The 20,881-nt window shown below is 45.5% G+C and overlaps 1 protein-coding gene across 15 annotated transcripts in view; it reads right to left on the bottom strand.

The window, feature by feature from the left end:
- The window catches only part of Erc2 (ELKS/RAB6-interacting/CAST family member 2), an 880,091-nt gene that overhangs the window by 382,235 nt on the left and 476,975 nt on the right, over positions 1–20,881 (bottom strand). The gene's annotated exons all lie outside the window — the stretch shown is intronic.

Genomic DNA, 20,881 nt, shown 5'->3' with positions numbered 1-20,881 from the left:
AGACACGGCATTTTTAAACAATGGAAGAAATTTCAAGTAAATGTATCGTTCAGCTAACTGCCCACCAAGAAAAGAAGATCGGGGACATGGTGATAGAGATCTACTGTTTCTAAATTATTGCTATCTCTCCTTAAATTTTTCTAACTACCTAAAATAATGTATACGTCATCAGATGGTCACCAAATTAATGTGGGGAGAATGGCGAAGGGCTGCTGGATACTTCAAAGCAACACCGACCTCAGGCGACCAAAATCAGAGAGGTGTGTGGAACAAGGCAACAGGAGAGCAAGTATTAAAAGGTCTGGGGACTTGATGAAATAGTCCTGGAACTAAACGATAACCGGGTACCAGGATGCCAAAGCCCCCTACTCCAAAGTCCACCCTAGCAGAATATTTAATAAAAACTGGGAAAGCACAAGTCTTCAGATTAGAGAACATGCGTGTGCTCTGAGCCACCCATCAGAGAATGCAATAAACAAGGTCTCAGGCGCTTCCAGGTTCGGGTTCGTGCTGTGAGGTGTGTGCGGTAAGACGCCTGAACTCAGGGCACCCTCAAGGGTGCATCTTTATGCTTTTCTTTTACCCTTTTGGGGTAGCTAGTGGAAAGCAATGTCAGAGATGGGATCCGGATCCCTGGTTCCTCCTCCAGAGTGGAGGGCGGATTAGGTTGGCTTAGCTTGGGTCTCTGCTTTCTTCACTAACTGCCGCGTTGTCGTTTGCTCGCTGGCCTGAGCTCATTCCCACTGCTGGCCTCTTGTGCCTACTCTTCATCTTGGGTGTTGTCCCCTCCAGCATTCCCATGAGTGCTCGCCGTTGCTGCTTCAGCTCTTGGCTTGAAGACCACACACATCCCTAATATCACGGTCATTTCCTCGCTGCCCTCTAAAATACCTTACTAACGCCCCAGTGCCCAGAAAAACAAGGGACCAACGGATTTCTTCATTCCTGCTTAGAACTGGAGTTAAAAAAACCTTTCAAAGCATGGAATGACCCTAAGGTCTCAGCCATCACAGAACTCAATTCTTGTTCATTCATACCCTAACCCTGCCCCCTCTGGAGATTAGAGTCTAGGACCCGGGCACACTAAGCAAGCATTGTACACCTGAGCTGCATTCCTAGTCGCCATCCTGGGATTCTTTTCTGCTGGGATAGGTAATCTATCTTTAGAAAGCTGTGGTTTTTGCTTTGTTTTATATTTGTGTCTGTACTAGCCACTTTCCAGGCACTGTGATAAAACATGATGAGAAGGGGGAGATTGTTTTGTCTCATTGTTCCAGAAGGATAAGAGTCCATCATGGTGGAGAGCCAGGGCAGCAAGCTGCAGGCTTGGCGGCAGAGCAAGCGGCTGAGAGATCATGTCTGCAGCGGCATGCAGGAAGCAGAGAGACAGAGAGAGAGAGTAAACTAGAACCAGGGAGAGGCTATGAATTCTCAAAGCCTGTCTCCAATGACATACTTTCTCCAGTAAGGCCACAATTCCTAAACCTCCCTAGGAAACACCACCAACTTGCGACTAACTGTTCAAATGCCTGAGACTGTGAGAGACATTTCTCGTTTACATCTCTGTGTGTATTTGTTTTGTAATTATTCTTCTTGTTGAGCAGTGAATCCAACCCAGGGTGTTGTGCATGCTAGATAAGCATTCTACAAGCATTGAGCTACCACCTCGGCTTTATCATGAGTTGTCTTGGACAAGGAACCATGAAAAATAAAAATGATAATTACTCAGGATAGTGAAACTGTTATTGTTAATTACTGTGAAAATAAGGAAGACATGGATTGGAATCTCAAAGGCCAGCCTGTAGGTCGGGAAAGGAGAAAGCTTTCTTCTCCACGAAGAGATGAAGCCAAGGTAAAATATCTTAGTTCCTTAGCAACATAGCTGTACGTAAGTTTTGGTTACATCCAGCTTTAATTGGGAACTTTAAGCAACAATAGAGAGATAACAGAGAAACAAAATTGTGAGGCCAAGGGAAGAAAGAATAACAAACAGTTGTTTCTATTCCAACAGGCAAGTATACGAAGAACTTCTAAAATTTATTTCACAGTTGAAATGTGTGTTTAGCTTCATTTTGTGGCTACCTCTGCAGGTCTGCAGGCTGTGTGAACAGGGTGTTATAAATTCTTTTGGGGCGTACTTCCTCCCACCCATGTCCCAAACTATCAATCAAATTGACCAAATAGCTGTCAGAGTCTGTTCTGAGGACCCTCTGTGGCCCAGGCGGACTGTATGCAAACCACAGGGCCACAGGAGCCATGCTGTTTGCTCCAAAGACTCCTCTTTCCTGTGGCCACCGACCTGGAGACTGCATCCTGGCCCTTAACTTACGGGAACCCCTTAACTACCTCCAGTGCATGGGCATACAAGACCATATTTAGTTCAACCCACCCATAGTTTACTTCACCCAACCAGGTGAGGCCAGACACCAAATAAGCACAAAGAAGAAAGGGCTTTCTGTCCCAAGAATCTGTCTCCTCAAAGTCGGTGACTTTTTAAAGGATACCACTTGGGTGCCTGAGTGTCAGCGTAGTCCGAAGTTTAATTTGGAAACAGAAAACACAGTCAACTGATGCCACCAAGTGAACTGAGGAGGCTATGATGTTTCAAGGCAAGAAAATAAAGGAAGTTGAGGGCAGATATCCATGGATGCATATATATCTATATGCACACATATATACCATATGTGCGTGTGCGCTCCAACAATGAGGGTAGGCTTGCTGCCAAGCATTAAGAAAAGTTTTAAAAATTTATGATGCTGGGAAAAAGTATACAGAGTCATAAATCTCAGGCTTGTCTCCCAATCAGTGCTGAGTGAACTACCAGAACAAGCGTGCAAATCTCCAATGCAATGTAACCAGAAGAACGGAGGGTCTGACTAAAGACGTAAAACTAGTGATGATGCTAACAGAGCTTCTCAGAAAAGAACCCGGGCGTCTGAGCGACACTAGCTCTACCAGGAGAAAGATGACAGCAGTGGCCATACTTATCGTTCCCTGCGTATGTCGCCCGTAGGAAGAACCGTGTCAACGGATTTCCACCGAGATGCCAGTGACTAACACGAACCACCGTGGACTCTGGCCTTCTCCCCATTTTCGAGAACAGAAGACTGAGGAAAAGCAAGTATAATCACCCTCCGCATTGCCCAGTACGGACCGATGGCAAGAACAAGAGACACCGGGCCTGTCTGACTCCAGGTTAAAAATGTAAAGCGAGGCTGCCCCTCTACAGTGGGAAAAGAACAAAAACCAGAGCCAGACAAACAAAGGAAGCTAGCTCAACACAGGGGAGTTTCTGGAAAATTCAGGCCTCCATGGAGTTAGCACTGCTTGTGATGTTGACATAACTTTGGCAATGTAAGGGTTTCATGTGGTTACAAACGACTATGAAGTTTTTCACAGCATAGAAGCAGGAATTTGAAGAGTTGGAAATCCAATCAGTGGATTATTTACACGACGCTTGCAAAGTAGATGCACTTCATTTCAAAAATGAAATCGTGTGGCCTGAGGGGGCAAAGAGAGATAAGTCTACCAACTATGCCAGGACATTCTCATCTCCACACACATCATCTCCGTTCTAAAGGAGCCACAGCAGCGGCAGAAGACCCCAACCTCACCAACATGCAGCTGCCCCTCGTGACCCTTTGAGAAATGCCTTTGGAGCCTCCTCTGGCACAATGTTCCAATAGTGCACACAGCCTGCCACATAACTTTAAAGATGCGGGGTTTTTTTGTTTTTTTGTTTTTGTTTTTTTATTTTAGAGCCAGTCTGGGGACCAAATCAGGAGATGCTCTTTTGGGAAGAACAAGTCATGGTGACGAAAGAGGGCCTTTTTATGGGTTTGAAGGTGGCCGGAGGGGGGTTCCAGAAAGTGAAACAAACGGAGATTCCACTGGTGGCAGGTGGCAGGGAATGTTCGTCCAGGGAACTGGGAGATCAGTACTAATCTCCCGAGGACAAGGCCTAGGTGTGGCTGTGGCACTAACTCGGGCTCAGCATTGCCTGGACTCACCAGCACACACAATTGACAAACGCTCAATTGACTGTGGCCATGTCCACCAATTAAGTCTCCACGAGACGAGCGAGAAAGTTCTGTCCGTGGAATAGCTGTCAGTCCAAGACTAAAGGCTTAGGAAACGTGCAGCTGCCCCAGAGGACTTACTTAGAAGGAACAAACAGCTCTAAAGCCTGTCTGTTTACTGTGCTCCCTTGTACGGAGTGTGTGCAGCTCGCAGAGCGTGCGGCCCCTGTGCGTGCGCGCATGCGCACAGGACGCCGCGGCTGTAGCTCCTGGGCAGGGTGGGAACTGGGCTTGCTTGAGCATTTTGTCATAGTCTTCCTCGCTCTCCCGACGGCCTTTGAAGATGCTCCCCATGGAGTGGGTGCCCTCAGCAGCCAGCACCCCCAAAGAGAGAGGCAGATGTTCAAAGGCCTGCTCAAGTGTCCACAAGCTCATCTCTGGAAGCAAGTCTGTTCAAACCATACCCATGACAAAATCTAGACAGCGCCTCCGCATATCCTGTTAGTAACTTATCTTTATCTTATTACATATTACGTGCTAAAAAAGACACCAGTCAAAACAAACAAACAAACAAAAAACAAAACAAAAACCCAAAAACTTTCTCACAGGGAGATCAGCACTGGGCCTCATTCAGAACCCATGTCCTGCTCTTTCCCTCTGTTTCTTACCCCTCCACAGCCTCTTAGTTCACCCCCACCCCAGGACAGACAGCAGGACCAATGTACAAAATTGCTAGGGGAGCTACGGTGTTGTCCTACTTCTAATAATTCTATTCTGTTAGCCAAAGACTACATCTCAGCTTACCACAGGCTAAATGCATTCTGGAGGCAGGCAACAGAGCCGCCTTCTACAGGAGGGAGGATGGAGCTCATGGGATTTGCACACAACTTACAAGTGTGCAAATGACTGCTCACTATTATTTGGGGCCATGGGCCGCATTGTGTGGAGCTATAAAGTAACCACATGACAGTGAAAGGAACAATTAATTTAAAAGAGCATCGAGAGAAGGTAATCTTTGTAGAGAGGACGTTGAGGCAGGACCTGCACAAAGAAGGAAGTCACATGCCTACCCGAAGGATGAGCCTTCTGACCTCAGGCATCGCCATATCCTGGGACCCGGGGACCGGGCAGGTATGGAGTCTGATGTGGTGAGCTGTCAGTGAGAGAAGATTGGGAGAGAGGTCCCACAGATACCCAGGATCACCTGCGCAGGGGAAGACAGGCTACGGGGAGGTCTTTACAGAGCCACTGCCAGGGCGAGAAGAGGAAGCAACTCAGAATTATCAGCCATTGCATCAGCATCTTCACGGCACAGCCAGTACCTCCTGACTTCTAAATGAGCTCACTACTGTAGGATCTGAGACGGTGCCGGAACTAACCTGCCTTCTCTTATATGACACAGCTATCCAGGGTGGCACCCGGCTACATGGGTACCTGTATCTAAGCAGTATGAAGAAAGCATGTCTTAGGAAAAGCAATTACAACCCTGCACAGTACACATAACAAAACAATCTATGTAGAAATGGGAAGGTGGACCCTGATGACATTGTCAGTGATTATCTACAGCTTTGGGAAAGGTTCACACAGGGGCTGCGTGTGACTTCCCTAAATTACTGGAGTAACACTCTTAGAGATGAATTTCACATTCACAGGCAACTAATCACACCAGATGATAAGCACCTTGCCGGGCAGAAGACAGGTGTGAAACTCAGGCCACACTGTTCCATGCAGTCCCAGCATGGCAAAGGATATATGTTACATAATAGGCGATTTTAAGTACAATTAAATTAACCACACCAATATCAAAAGTAGATCCCTGATCATCTTTATGCAAGTTCTTATGTATTTAAACTAAAATAAATGAAAGTTCTCATTGGGAAACAGTAGACGACTTTATAGTCAATGTATCTGGGTACAAATGATATTTACTGGCCATACATAATGGTAGGAGGTGGCCATCAGGAAGGGGAAGGGTCTAAGGCCTACAGGATGGAACATTTTCAAGAAGCCTCTCCCCAAATCTGTAGAAGCTGCCTGGGGTTGAAAAACAATAAGTCACCCTCACTTAGAATGTGCTAGTGGGGGATGTCCTTCTGTATGCTGTGAATATACGTTTCTCTTATTGGTTGATGAATAAATCTGTCTCAGCCAATGAGCAGGCAGGATACAGCCAGGCAGGAGGAAGTATAGGTGGGACCACCCCAGTCTAGGAGAATTATGGGAAGAGGAACGCAGAGAGCAAGTCACCAGAGAGACACCATGTAGCTACCGGGAAGGTAGGGCACCTGGGCATTCTCCGGTAAGCCATGACCATGTGGGGATACATAGATGAATAGAAATGGGTTCATAATTAAGAGAGTGCTAGCCAATAAGAAGCCTGAGCCACCAGCCAAACAGTGTATAACTAATATAACCCTCTGTGTATTTATTTGGAACTAAACGGCCTGTGGCCGGGGCAGGACAGAAACTTCCATCAACAGTGTACCCTGTGGAGCTCATTTTGCTGCCCTGTCCCCTATGGACTTCTTTCCTATCTTCTGCCATGTGGCATCATGATGACATCTATCTACTACTGAGTGCGAGAGAGAAACAAGAACGGGTGAAGTCATCAAGGGGACTTCCACGTCCCAAGCAATTCAAACATGCACAGAAAGACTTACTTTGCTTCGGGAAAAATAAGATTTGAGAACAAAAAACTTCCCAGAATCTGTAATACCTGCTGTGTACTCCCCCAGACTCCAGAGCCCCCAAAGATGAAATCGTAACCTTTGCTTTGGGCCCCATCCTTAGACTTGAATGTATGTATGCTAATTCCGTGGAGGGAGATTTAATTGAGGCCAGCAGGACCTACAGTCAAGTCCAGCCTTAATCCCCACCTAAAGGAAGGAGGAGAATGGGTCCCTAAGATGAATAAAGAATGAAGCTGTCATCAAGCCAAGTTAAAGGGGTGCCTCCTGTTCACAAGTCGTAGCCCATTTACGAGTAGAGGAAGAAGCAGAAGACAGGCTCCAAGCTTATCCTGCTCAGCTGTTGACACGTTCAGCTTCACCATTTTCTAATGTCTCATCAGGACCACTCACGGCCGAGAGAGTACCAGCAAAATCAAAACAACCGTGTTGGTAATGGCACAGGTCCCTCCGTGCTTAATCTCCACCTGTAAGACTGACCCCAGCAGCCTAGTGTGAGCCCAGCACCGGTAAAACTGACCCCAGCAGCCTAGTGTGAGCCTAGCAATTTCCACCTGTAAAACTGACCCCAGCAGCCTAGTGTGAGCCCAGCACCGGTCTGCACCAGGACAGTGAGTGGTTGCTCCCAGTGAGAGAGAGAACGCTAGACACAGGAAAGCCAATGGGAATTTTTAAAAACTTAACTCTTCAGGAGCTTCACATATGTTCATAGTGTGTTTGATTATGTCCACTCCCCACGCCCCCACATGACTCCTCTTGGATCTACTACCCAACTCTCCAATCCTCCACACTTCATGCTCTATTTTTTATTTTTAGTTTTTGTTTTGCTAACCCACAGAATCTAATTGTGTTGGATGAGTGTGAGGCCATCAGCCATGCTCCAGTGGGTGTCTCCACATACTAGGGGCCATATCCTTAAGAAAAATTGGCTTTCCTTCCCCCCAGAAGCCACCAACTGTCGTAAGTCCTCAGTTAGAGGTGGGGCATAGGAGGCCCCGCCCATCCATGCCGGCATGTTGACTGGATGGATCTTGTGCAAGAAACCACAGACGCTGTAAGTTCATGAGTGCACAGACGCTGTAAGTTCATGGGTGCAGCAATCTTGTCATACCCAGAAGACAGTATTTCACTCTGGCTCTCCCCAGCTTCTGGCTCTTCAAATCATCCCACTGCCGCTTGCTTCTGCAATGGCCATTGAGAAGGAGGCAGGGTGTGTGATACAAATGCTCCATCGAGGCTGAGCGACAGTCACAGTGTCTGCATTCTCACCAGTTACAAAGTTCTGTGCTGACTACACCACCGCACAAAGAGCTGAATACTTCAAATCTGGAGGAACCTGCACATATTCTTCTAACGTGGTCCTTCATCAGATCTGGATTTGCAGTGTTGCCTACTGGGAGCCCATAGCTAAAAGCCAGTGTGGACTTTACCGGTGAGGAGTGACAGATAGGAATGTTAGCTCCTTGTCACAAACATTTTTCAAGATCCTTCTACATCAGCTTTATTCACAAGGCTCAGCCCATTAAAAAAGTACGCCAGATGTAAAAATCGTTTCTGTCAGTCATTCTAGCAAAACTTCTCCCATCAGTGTGAGGAGGAGCCTGAGTGAGTTCTCCTTCTGCAAACATGATACTCTGTTTCACATAGCATCTGTACCGTCTAAAACGCATAGCATCTGTACTGTCTAAAACGAAGCTCACAGAGCTGTACTGTTATCAGTATTGTGACTGCCTCGACCAGAACCTACTAAGGAAAAAAAAAAACAACTCTATTTTTGAGCAATGATAATAGACATCCTAGGAAGAAAACAAAGGCCTTTTGTCAAGTAATTTGGGAAAATGAGGGATTAAAGAACAATAAACAGTTCTGCCTTCAGGACTTATCAGAGTCTTTAATATAGGACAGAGCAGGAACTTTTTTCCAAAGTATTTGACAAATAGAACCATTCTATTTTTTTATTACTATATCTCATATGACTATCACTTTGATAAGCATGTCTTGAGAAATGCAAACCTAGATCATATCAACCTGCTATTTATCTGGCTAGTCCATTTTCTGTTTTCCCACAACTCACTGCGACCCACACTGTTGCAGGGAAATAGTCCCTATTGACATAGTGGCTCATTAAAATAATAGTCTACTTCACAAACAGTTACTTTTGAGAGGCACAAAGATCCTATCTTTGAGAAATTAGTCACTAACCCTTATGGCACAGTACTGAAAAAAAAAAATCCCCACATTTTGTAACTTGTGCCCAGACTGTCACAGTTCTAACCCATTTTACGCCAAAAAGTAACAGTTAATGGAGGTGTATTATAACTCACGGCTGCTCGAGGGAAGAAAACACGCTGTGTCGTGCATGCGGTAGAGGCCTCCTCAACATGGCAGAGCCTGCACTCCAGAAAGGAAGCTGACGGAGGGAGGACTCAGAGTCGCGTCAGGCATGGCCAGGCTGGTATGGTCTCCACTGCAGGCCTTCTCTGCTCCATGGGTGGTGGCTCTTTTTGGCTGCACCCTTCCAGGTGGCCCAGGAGCCACTCTTACAGAAAGTATCATTTGGTCACTACATATGGTCATCTTTCAATAGTCCTTAGAGTCTAGAATTTCAGAGATGGAAGGGACTGTCCCCCACTAAAGCCTCTCTCCCAATGGATGAGGGAACGGAAGCTGCTAACAGCAAAGCTCATTTGCTAAAGACCAGCCAGCTCGTTCGACATCCTGGCTACACTAGAAGCCAGTCCCCCTGCCTGCCTGTGTTCTCATTCTGCCCCGCCAGGATGGCACAGGCCTCGAGGAGTTGGAACGACAGCCATTTCACCCACCTCCATCGCGGACACTCAACTTGCTCGTCTGCAAACGGTTTTAAAGGCAGGAGAAACCTCATGAAGTCTGTTGCTAGTGTCAAACAAGTCAATATGTTCCTAGTGACTCGGTCCACTGAACTGGTGTTGAATGTCTCTGTGTGTTGGGGAAGTCCTGTTATTTGCCTGTTATTTGTCAATAAAGTACCGTTGAGCCTATAGGAATCTAGATAGGTGGGGCTAGGAGTCCAAGAGGATTCTGGGAAGGAGAAACACAAGAGAGTTGACATGTAACCGCATGGGGTAGGAAGCCCGGGACTATTCTCCGGTAAGAAACATACTTAGATTAACAATTATGGGGTAATTACTTAAGTCAGAGCTAGCCAGTAAAAAATAAGCAAGGCCAACAGCTTCATAATTAATATAGCCTCCTGTGTGTTTATTTGGGACTAATGCGGATCTGGAACCAGGCGGGTGGAAAGGCTCTTCTCAAAGAAAAGGCTTCTCTTAACATCTGTGTACTAAGAATAATGAAGCTAGGTCCGCAAGTCTAGAGACCAGCCATGGCTGTCAGCTATGTTTGTCAAACAAGAGTACAGCACATATGCTGTTGCCTGGCTGTGACATGACTCACACTTCCCAACTCACCCTGAGTATACCTTCCCAAAGGCTGCCTGGCCCAGGATCACGGCCACCAAAACCCATGGACCTGTCAATAATTAGGCTACAAAGGGTATCGCTCCAACCACAGATAGGAGCAGTTCCCTCCACTACTATGGCTCCAGGCAATGACAGAAGCCTCTGCTGTGACTGCACTGCAGCCTGAATTCTCCTTGTGCTCCATCCGGCCCCACCTCCCTAGAACACTCCAGAAAAGCTCCTGCATGCTACTCTCAGAGTTATACTTTCTGCGAGAACTCCACAAGTGACATCATCCTTGACCCTATCAGCAGAAAGCAGCATTTGCCATTTTTTAATTAAATTTGCCAAATAGTCCATACTCATTTTCTGTAAAAAGAAACATCATGGGTTTCTTTATGGGTGACATTCTTCATGAAGAAAGTGGTAGAGGTAAAAATAACTGAAATCAATTTCTATTGATTTTATTGTCACTTAGAGAGTCCCTAAGCTTTGTAGGCTAAACTGACAGCAATTTTCTTCACCGCCAACTTACTACTCCTTGAGTTATTCTATCTTTAAAGACAAACAAGAGGCATGGGAAATGACAGCACATCCCATGTTTAAAGTGCAGATGAAGACTCTGGCATCCCAGCGCTCAGAAGGCTGAAGCAAGAGAACTGAGAGCTCAAGCCAACCTTGGCTACACAGCAAAATCTTGTCTCAAAACAAAGACCAAAATATAAAAAAGTAAAAGAGGATGTACTTTACTTTACAGAGAAGGATGATGTCTTGCCATCCTAGATGGCTGATGTAAAATCCAGTGCCGAGAGGTACTGCATTGTAGGGTTTTAACCATTCACATCCTACACAGTGTAGATACGCCTACAGAGTCAGTGAGGGGCACAGATGGCATCAGGTATGCCAAGCCTAGGATGAACTTTTCTCTCTGCCAACAACTCCCTCTAGGCTCTTGGGCAGGTTCCAGATTTTTGCTGGACTCTACTTCTCTGACCAGCCAAATAAGGAGCTTACATTTAAAAAAGAAAGAAAAGAAAAAAAGTCCTTTCTAGTAAGGAAAACTTATGCTTGCTTAACCTTGCAGGTCCCCCGCCCCCAGGCAACATAAATAAGATGTGGAGGTAAAGTACAACAGCAGAGAAGATGTTAAAAGTGTCGTAAATTCAAGTTACCCAGTCCGCAAACATGAATTACAGGAGAGACTATTAAATGAACGGGAACAGATTTTATAGCTATATTTTCCTTTTGCGAGGTTTCCAGATAAATCATTGCCTATGGCACTGGCTGTCACTTCCTTAACCCGGAGTGTTCGAATGCATAGCTTAGCGATGGCGTGGACAAGCACAAGTCAAAGGTAACGTTTTTTAGAAATTAACCATGTCCAGGTCTCTGCCTTGGGTCATGACATGCTGACACGCCAGCATCTGTTAGGAAGTGGGTGTGGCATCAGGGTGACACATACTGTGATTTGCAGGTCCCTCCAGCCCCCAATTTCTGGTAGCAAGAAACGTCTAAGGGCAAAGCTGTCCTAAGCACCCTGGCCAGGGAGAGCAGGTTTAAGCCTACTGGTGTTTTTTGATGCATGCTGAACTCGACTGCCCCCTAGAGGTGACACAAACAGCATGCATGTGAGTTACATAAATTCTACCACAGAGAAAATTAAAAGGCCTGCCATTTTTTTCTTTTCCTTTTATTCCCTTGTCTTTCAAGTCTGGGTTCTTCAGTAATGCCTCCATTTATCTTCTACGGACATAGCTGGGCCCATGGAGGATGTAAAAGGAAATAGATGTCTCAACACGCACCTTTGCTTTGTTGATACTGTTTATTTTGTTTGTTTGTTTTTGTTTTTCGAGACTGGGTTTCTCTGTATTGTTTTGGAGGCTGTCCTGGAACTCACTCTGTAGATTAGGATGCCCTCAAACTCACAGAGATCCACCTGCCTCTGCCTCCCAAGTGCTGGGATTAAAGGCGTGTGCCACTAATGCCCGGCCTGTTGATACTGTTTTAAGACAGGGTTTCACTCTCTAGCCCTGGGTGACCTAGAACTTGCTACATAGATAGATCATCCTGAGCTTGAACTCAGAGCTTCCCCTGCCTCTTCCTCCCACATGCTGGGTTTGAAGGCACATGTCACAATGCCTGGTTTGTAAGCATATGTCATTGCTACCTCATATCTCAATGGCTTTTCAGGCATAATTCCTGGTTCCGTTTTTTGTTTTGTTTTGTTTTGTTTTGTTTTTGTTTTGTTTTTTGACTGAGGGAGCATTGTCATCAGCATCTTCTCAGGATCTGGAACTGACTGCAACAAGAACACTAAAACCTTGGGGTCTCTGTCAAGTTTTGCCTCCAATGGGATCTATAACTGTCACAGAAACCCAAGCACCTGAGGCTCAGCTTCTTGCTTATAAAATGGAGACAGTCACGCCTGCCCCCAACCTTCAAAGGCCACGGGAGAACACAGAATTAAAAACATGCACGCAAACACCCAGTGACAATCTGGTCAACGTAGGTCGATGCTCTGTTTCTGATGACATGGAATACCAGCAGTGGCCTTAACAAACATGAAAAAGTAAATAAATTTTAAATGCTGTCTGCTGACCAGAGCCCAAACTCCAGGAGTTGCTTTAAAGAATACCCGTCAGGCCAAAGTCTGGAGTAAACAGAGGCAAGTCAGACTCTCAGAGCGAGGTTCCTCCTAACTGGAAAGGAACACCCATTAGCAAGGCTTGCCATCTGCTTCCAGCACCCTTGGAGCCCCAGGAGGACAGCCACCTGTCCCTTAGCCACCACGGTTCAGGAACTGTGCAAAAAGGGAGACAGCATCCCAAAGATAATCCCACCCTCCTCGGTAGCCACCCTCGGGATGAACACGGGATTGTGATACCACAGGTAGCCACCCTGGGGATGAACAAGAGATTGTCTATCACAGACCCAAGAGCTGTCTTATCCCGCCCTAAGTCTTGTCGTGGCAGCAGGCTATACCCTCTTATAACGATGATTTCATTTGACAAACACAGTGAATTTCATCATGCCTCAGCTTTTGGAAAACCAACATTCCCTTTAACAAGGACTGCCAAGGAGTCACTCATGGGATGAAACCTGAAAACCCCCACAGAAAAGAGGGAGCACCTCTGTCCCCAGGGGGTAATTTAGTAGGTAGATTAGGCGATACTTGATTAAGAATAAACCTCTCTTTTCTATGGATATATACAGTGTTTGTACAGAGGGGCTGAATGAAGTGGAGGATTAGGTCACAAATCCACAGGAAAAAGCCGAGGACTTTCTTTTTCTCAGAAGAAATATGCAAGTCACTCCGCGTTTGGAAAACAGTCATGTTTTACTGGGAGGGAGGAAGGAAAACTGAGAAGGGCACACACAACTGTTTTATTTATGGGGTCTCACTTGGCTGAGAACTGGGCAGTCCAAAGACCCCGAGCAAGGCATTTGACACCCAGCAGTCTAGTTACTAATAAGAGCCAGGATTCGGACTCAAGCCTACCAGAAACTGATTGTCAAATGACATTTTTCAGGACTGCTCATATACAACAAAAGCCATTTGGGCCTCACGGGGATTGTAGTGTGAAAGAAAACAAGTGTCAAAATAAATCCCAGAGAGAGAGAAAGAGAGAGAGAGAGAGAGAGAGAGAGAGAGATTTCTGTAGACCCACACATACATACCCCCCAGCCACAAACCATCTGCCCATGTCTCTGCAGACAAAGAAGCACGTGAACACAGATCATCATTTGAAAGCATGAACATCTTGGGTGACATGAGAAGGTTTACCCACAAGTCAGGGGGACGCCCCAAGTCTTATGCACCTCCATACCGAGATGGAAAAGCGCAAAAGCACAGCGCCCCCAACAGGTTCAAAGATGACATTAAATTCTAAGAAAGTCGGAGCAGACATGGACTCTCTCTTCGAGCTGTGTTGGGATGACCTTTCCCATCTTTCCATGTGTTGAAAAAGATGGCTGAAAGGAAACTCCCTAGGTCACCTCGCACCATGTCTACCCAACAGCCATGAAAAGCTAGGAACGTGATAAGTGCATTTTGACAGTGATGGATCTCTGAGCACTGGCTGGTCGGGTTTCTTCTAATGGTGGTGCTTAGGTAAGTTTGGCATAAAGTAGGAACATAGATCATCACTAGAGGAACTGCTTTAAGCTCAGGGAATTTAAAGAGAGATTAATTTAAGTCAGTGACTTGGAGAGATGAACATGAAGGCATGAGGCTTAAAATCGTTGCTTACAACATATGCATACCCACTCTGTGAAGAAACAACTTAGCAAGTTTGGGAACTCCATAATGAAGTGTGTGTATGTCCACCAAAAGCTATGCATTTGGGGGTTTTATGTTTGGTACACTTCCTCTGTTAGTAGATTCCAACTCTAATTGGAAGAACAAAGTTAAATAAAGTCCCCCCGGGAGGAGATATGGACAAACGAGTTAACGTAATTGAAATTATTTCTAGATATTCTGTGATCTATTGGTCTTATTTGTTTGCTTGTTTCGGTTTTAGAATTCTACTAGAACGGGAATAAATGGAACATTCGCTCACTTTTTAAACGAATCACAGTGGGGTTTAATCACTGGTAGAGAAGAAACTTTACAGTTCCCTGGGAACCTATAATTTGGAAACGGAAGCACACAAGAACAGACTTTAGTTTTCAGGCAATAAATTGAAGAGAACTCTGCAGACATACAACAGAAAAGGAGCATAAAATATTGGCCTGTGTGTTTCTTAGAATGTTCGTTCATTAACCCGATAAGCTGCACAGGGGAAAACGTAGCCAAAACCTACAAAGATGTCCACCGGGACTTCAAATTGGCATGTTTGTTCAGTAAGAAATGAGAGGTGGGTGGGGGAAGGACAATTTAGTGAGAATCTCAAGAAAGATGCCTTGTTGAAAAGTCTCCATATGGGTTCTGAGGAGACATACAGAAGTCCATAGACCCAAGGCCCAACATAAATATCAAGCTTCCATAATCTGCGTCCTGGAAGAAGTTCTACACAATTACACAAAAAAAATCATAGACACTTACATCCACCTCCATGCAGTTCAAAATTAACTTGAAAAATGTGTGAATATTTCTTCCTTGTTGTTCCAAAGGTGCTTCACTGGAAGTGTCCATTGACTAAGGCCATACTCAGTGTCTGTATGGCTCAAAAAGAGATCAGTCACCAAGCATCTGTTGGGCGAAAGTCCTCAAGTTCACCATATATCCTGCCATTGAAACCTCATTATCAGTCTCGCTAGAAAGAAGAGCTTCAAGAGTGGGAACCACACCGGGCTCTTCCCCAAACTCAACTGTGTTGCATGTGTCCAGGGATGGTAGGGCTCACTCACAATCTTCATTTAGAAACGTAAGGAGCAAGGCCTGGAGCGATTCCCCGTCTTAGTTCAGGCCACAAAGGACTAGCGTTTGAATGCTGTCTTGGCTGTTTCGTAGCTCTTCAGCCTTCCCTCCCATGAGTCATCTCCTTTGAGAAACAAGGTGTTTTCAGACAAAAATAAAATAAAATAAACACCAAAAAAACCAAAACCCACCTCCAGAGGAATACTAAGCTACCACCCCTCTTCACTGGACACAGTGAGTTAGGAGGTAAGGTCCATTCTGAGTATTGCTTAATGCCAAAAGATTCCGGGGGGAAGGGGATAGAGTACAGGCTGGGAAATAGATCATAAACCAGGGAGCAGTTCATACACAGATGTGCAAACTCCCAGGCTTCACGCAAAAATTCACACTGATGGCTCACCTTAGACAGTCAGAAGGGTCCCACAAGCTTTCACTCAGCTTAGTTAGAGCAATGCTCACCAGAGTTGAGTGACTTGTGCTCCTTAGATGAGGCGTGGGTTTCCGAATGTCTTAAAGTCATGTCGAGCCTGCTCCCCCCACCCTGTTACAGCTTAGAGCAATGCTCACCAGAGTTGAGTGACTTGTGCTCCTTAGATGAGGCGTGAGTTTCCGAATGTCTTAAAGTCATGTCGAGCCTGCTCCCCCCGCCCTGTTACAGCTTAGAGCAATGCTCACCAGAGTTGAGTGACTTGTGCTCCTTAGATGAGGCGTGGGTTTCCGAATGTCTTAAAGTCATGTCGCGGCTGCCCCCCCCATTACATACACGATTATATACATCAAGGCCACTGCAGCCGAACTCTTTCGCCAAGCTCACTGTGTGTAGCTTTTCTTATGACTTAGAGACATTTCTCCAAAATTAATCTCCGGATACACCAGAAGAATGGCCCCAGTTCTTCAGTCTTCCTGGTATCCTCCCCTTCCCTGAGCAGAGTGAGTTCTCCAATCCTTGACTCAGATGAACTGGGGGATGAACAAACACCCCCAGGTCAAGATGAGGCCTATGACTTCTCCAAGTTCACTCGCTCTCCTCTGTCTCTGCTGCTGTCAGAGACCAGATTTCCTGGTCCCCGACACCTGAGCCTCAGCAGGAGCACATATGGAACAGCTGCCCCTACCAATTTGCAGTGAGTAGGACTGAGCAAAGATACTTAGTCAATGATGCAAATACAGATCATTAAGCTGCCAGTGCTTTACAGCCCTGAGTCTGGGGATGATTGTTACAAGGCAGTTACTAACTGATACATCTCTAAAAAAAATGTAAGAAACTCTGAAGGAACCAGGAACTGTCATTCTTTTCCCCCAGCATACAAACACGTTCCTTATGTTTGTTACTAACCTAGATCCTGAAAGCAGTTGCCATTCCTGCCATGAAATTATAATAAGAAATAAAGAAAGACACACATTACATCTAGCTTTCATCTAAATTTAATACAGTTCCTCATGTTGGGGTGAGTCCCCCAACCATAAAACTATTTTCACTGGTACTTCGTAACTGGAATTTTGTGACTGTTGTGAATTGTCATACAAATATCTGATATGCAGGGTATCTGACACACGACACTTGTGAAAGGGTCATTCCACCTCAAAGGGGTCGTGACCCACAGGTTGAGAACCACAGACTTAGATGCTGCAGTTTTTACCTATTATCACTGTATCCTGTAGGGAGCAGAGGAAGCGTTGAGTGAGTGAGGTCCTGAGGGAATGTGTATTTTTGACATAGGCACAGCCATGTGAAGGAGCTCATAGCCTCGGGCTCAGAGGGATGGCAAAGCCTTCCTCTAGAGACCAAATGTGAGTGTTGACAACATGTACAGAAAATGTTCACCATAGTGTTATCCTCCTGAATATTATTTCCTGGGGACTGCTTCCCTACAGAGACTACTCTTGCTGAGATTAACTAAACCTGTCTCCTTGATCCAACTGTGTACCATAAGCCCCGCCTCCTTGTCCAGCTGTATTAATAGCCCCGCCTCCTTGTCCAGCTGTATGCAATCATCCTGCCACCCTATTAAACTCTATGTAATAAGCACACTGAGCTTCCTGGACACCAGATCCCAGCTATCTGTCCATGTGTCCATCTGTCTGTCTTCTTCATTCGACACTTCAGTTAGATCCAAATCTGGAACCATTCTGGACAAAGCAGTTTCTTTGTGTGAACAATAAACAAAATAGTAACTCTTTAACTTTGTCATTTATTTGTATTTATCTCTTTCATTTCAGCATATTCTGTCCATCTGTTTCTCTGTCTCTCTCTGTGTCTCTCTCTGTCTCTGTTTCTCTCTCTGTTTCTCTCTCTCTGTGTATGTGTGTATATGTGTGTGTGTGTGTGTGTGTGTGTTTTCCCCTTCTTCCTTTCTCCCATCTAACAGGGTGTCTCTATGTAGACAAGACTGGGGACTTGTAGTCTTCCTATCTGTATCCTAGTATCCTAGGATCGCAGTCGTACCTGCCCCCCCCCAAGCCTGGCTCTGGCCTCTTATTTGGAGCCTTTTCCAGAAGCTATTACTATTAGAGCAATGCGCTCCTAATCCACTTCCAGATACCACATCTAGTTGGTTTGGTAAAATCAAGGCATCGGTCGTCACAAACCACCAGTGCAGAACAAATCAAATTAGCCAGTGACAAGCTTTCAACCACACCCTAACCAACCAAAGAAACCAAATCCTGGCTGACACTTAAATACTATCATATGAGCTGAAAGTACTTAAAAGAACACTAATATTAAAAATGAAGAGCATCTAGAAAATTCTGTTCTCAGAATGCAGCAATTACTGCATCTCAGCACATCTGCTGAACGATTCAGGCGAGGGGGAGACTCGCTCCCTATTAACCTCAACCAGAGACACTTCCATCTAAATTAATTATGACTACTTTTTATTGCATTTCCAATGTTATCCTTTATTTGGGGTGGTCAGGAATGCAACGGAGCAATTCCAGACCATGTTATCTTTTATGAACTGGTCTACGAGGTAGTTAGCAAGGCCCCTTAAGAAAATACTGCTATGCAAAAGTTCATGGGCCAAAACATGACATTAATTCCCATAACTGGATGTGTCCTAAGAAAAGAACAAATTGCTACACAGAGGAAAGACAAAAATGTTGATGCTCAGCGCAAACATAAATGCCTGGCACACAGCACACAACTCTTTTCTCCATTATATGCGTTTGCATGTGCCTGTGCAAGCATGCTCACATATGACGTGGCAACCTGCAGGAGCCGGCCATTTTCTCCCCCATGTGGGTTTTAGTCAGGCTCAACATTTGGTGCTCTTACCCTCTGAGCCATCCCTCTGGCCCCAGGCAACTGTTTTTTTTTTTAAATGATTTCTCATCTTTTCTTGTTGTTTTAAAAGCAGTCAATTATCAGTATTTGTTCTGGGCACAGCCTGTGCCTGGAAGGACTCTGAGCTCTTTCTAAGCTCCCACTCAACCCTAACAGAGTTCTAAAGCAGAAGTGATCATTCCTGCTTTTCAGAGGAGGAGACCAAGGCTCTGGGAAGGCAAGTAGTCCTTCCAGGAATCCCCAGGCCATACGTTTTGAAGTTTGTAATGAAATCCAGAGCCAGTTAAGGAATAGCATCAATAATCCCTCAGTAGAAACTCTCATCCTGAGCCCACGGCGGAAGCTCAGACCGTGCCTCGCTTTTCTAACCCGTCAGCTTTTCCGATGCCTCGTACGCCATGCCTAGAGGGCTGTCTCCATTGCTCACTTCTGCCATCTCAGTGAGCTGAGGTCAGAATCCGCCTGACCCACGAAGACTCCGCCCCTGTCAGGGTTCCCTGCCATCCCAATTCTCCAGAATCCTCATTTGAGGAGAGTTAGTTAGGCTTATGTCCTAGATCTGCCACCTGCTAGCTAGGAAGTTTTCATTCTCTGAGCCTCCCTCCCACACTCAAAATGGGGATTATAATCGTTTAACTACCATATGTGAAAATAAAGTTATCTTCCACAAACCTCTTTAGTTAATAGGACTCATTTCTATCCTGTGTGTTGTCACCTGCTCCCACTATCGGTTGAGGGGTCTAGGTGGGACTCAGCATCTTTCCTGGTGTCCAGGTAAATCAATACCTGATCATGGCCTGCCGACACGCGTGCGTCCTCTCCTTGAGTGCTTGCTGTGGCTACTTTATAGCCGCTCTCCTCCTTCTGAGAGACTATGCTCCGTGAAGGCAGACTGGCTTCTGGCCATCTCCTACAAAGGGACTCCCTAACAATTCAGGCAAAGGATGCAGGTGAGTGGAAGAGGAGAGTAAAGCATCCCTGAAAGATGACGGAAGCAGAAAGCTTAGCGTCCATGCAGGAGGATGGAAACGGATCGTGAAGCATCCCCCACCCCTCCTCGAGAGAAGGATGGAGCAGAGAGCACAGCATCCCTGCAGGAGAACGGAAGCAGAGGTTGGCACTACTGTTGGGTGATTCACACTTAGGGGCCCTGTAGCGTGAGTGGCGTGCAGTGAAATGGGATCACGGCTCATATTCAGAAGGCACCATTGACTGGAAATACTGCCACGTCCTCTACATTCATTTGTGGGAGACAGGAAGACCCGGAGTCCTTCAGAATCTTTCTGTGGCCTCCAGTTACAACACGTGTGATATTACCAGCATTGCTGAGAGGTATAAATGTTGTGAGAAATAAAAAAATGACATATTTTAATAAACTAAGATGTTCTTCAAATTTTAGCCACTATCTCATTCTTTAGAGTTTGAGCTAACACCTGTGACAGAGAAAAAAACACTAAAATCCCAATTCTTGGACATGACCCGTTCAGAGTACTGGCACAATTCAGCTGGCAGGCATACTAAACTGGGTCCAGACCAAGCATCTGTGTAAAGGGATGCCTAGGACACAGAGACAAAGTAACTAATAGGAACTGAGAATCCTCCCTCTGGGATGTGATGCAGATTTTCCTCATATTCCTTCTTTGGAATAATTATTCATTTCTCTTTTGGTCAATTAAAAGGATGAACCATGAGTACACACTAAAATTATCTACTTCTATCTCCAAGGAGGAAACTAATATATAACTGCAGAAAGACACTAGCTAATAAGCAGAATTTAACATGAACTCAGGCCAAGTTGAACTCAAATTGCTCTGCTTAAAAACAGGACTGGAGTAAATAAAAGCACTTCAAAGCCAATGTCCTGATTCAGCTTGAATGTTTTATTGAGCACACTGGGAGAGCTCTGTTCCAACACAGGGATGGTTAATGAGGAGAAGTCGGTGTTTGGGTCTGTCAGTTGCTTTCTGAGGAAAGAATATCACTGGGAGATAACTATATCCACTATTTTCACTGTGAAGACAGAATAATGATCTACCTTGGAGCCTTGGGTTTTGTAAACCGAGATCAGAGGAATGCATCCATATGCCTTTTGC

Source organism: Mesocricetus auratus, unplaced genomic scaffold (assembly GCF_017639785.1).
Source record: "Mesocricetus auratus isolate SY011 unplaced genomic scaffold, BCM_Maur_2.0 Super-Scaffold_100006, whole genome shotgun sequence".
In the NCBI taxonomy this organism is placed as follows: Eukaryota; Metazoa; Chordata; class Mammalia; order Rodentia; family Cricetidae; genus Mesocricetus; species Mesocricetus auratus.
This window is presented reverse-complemented; position numbering and strand designations above follow the sequence as displayed.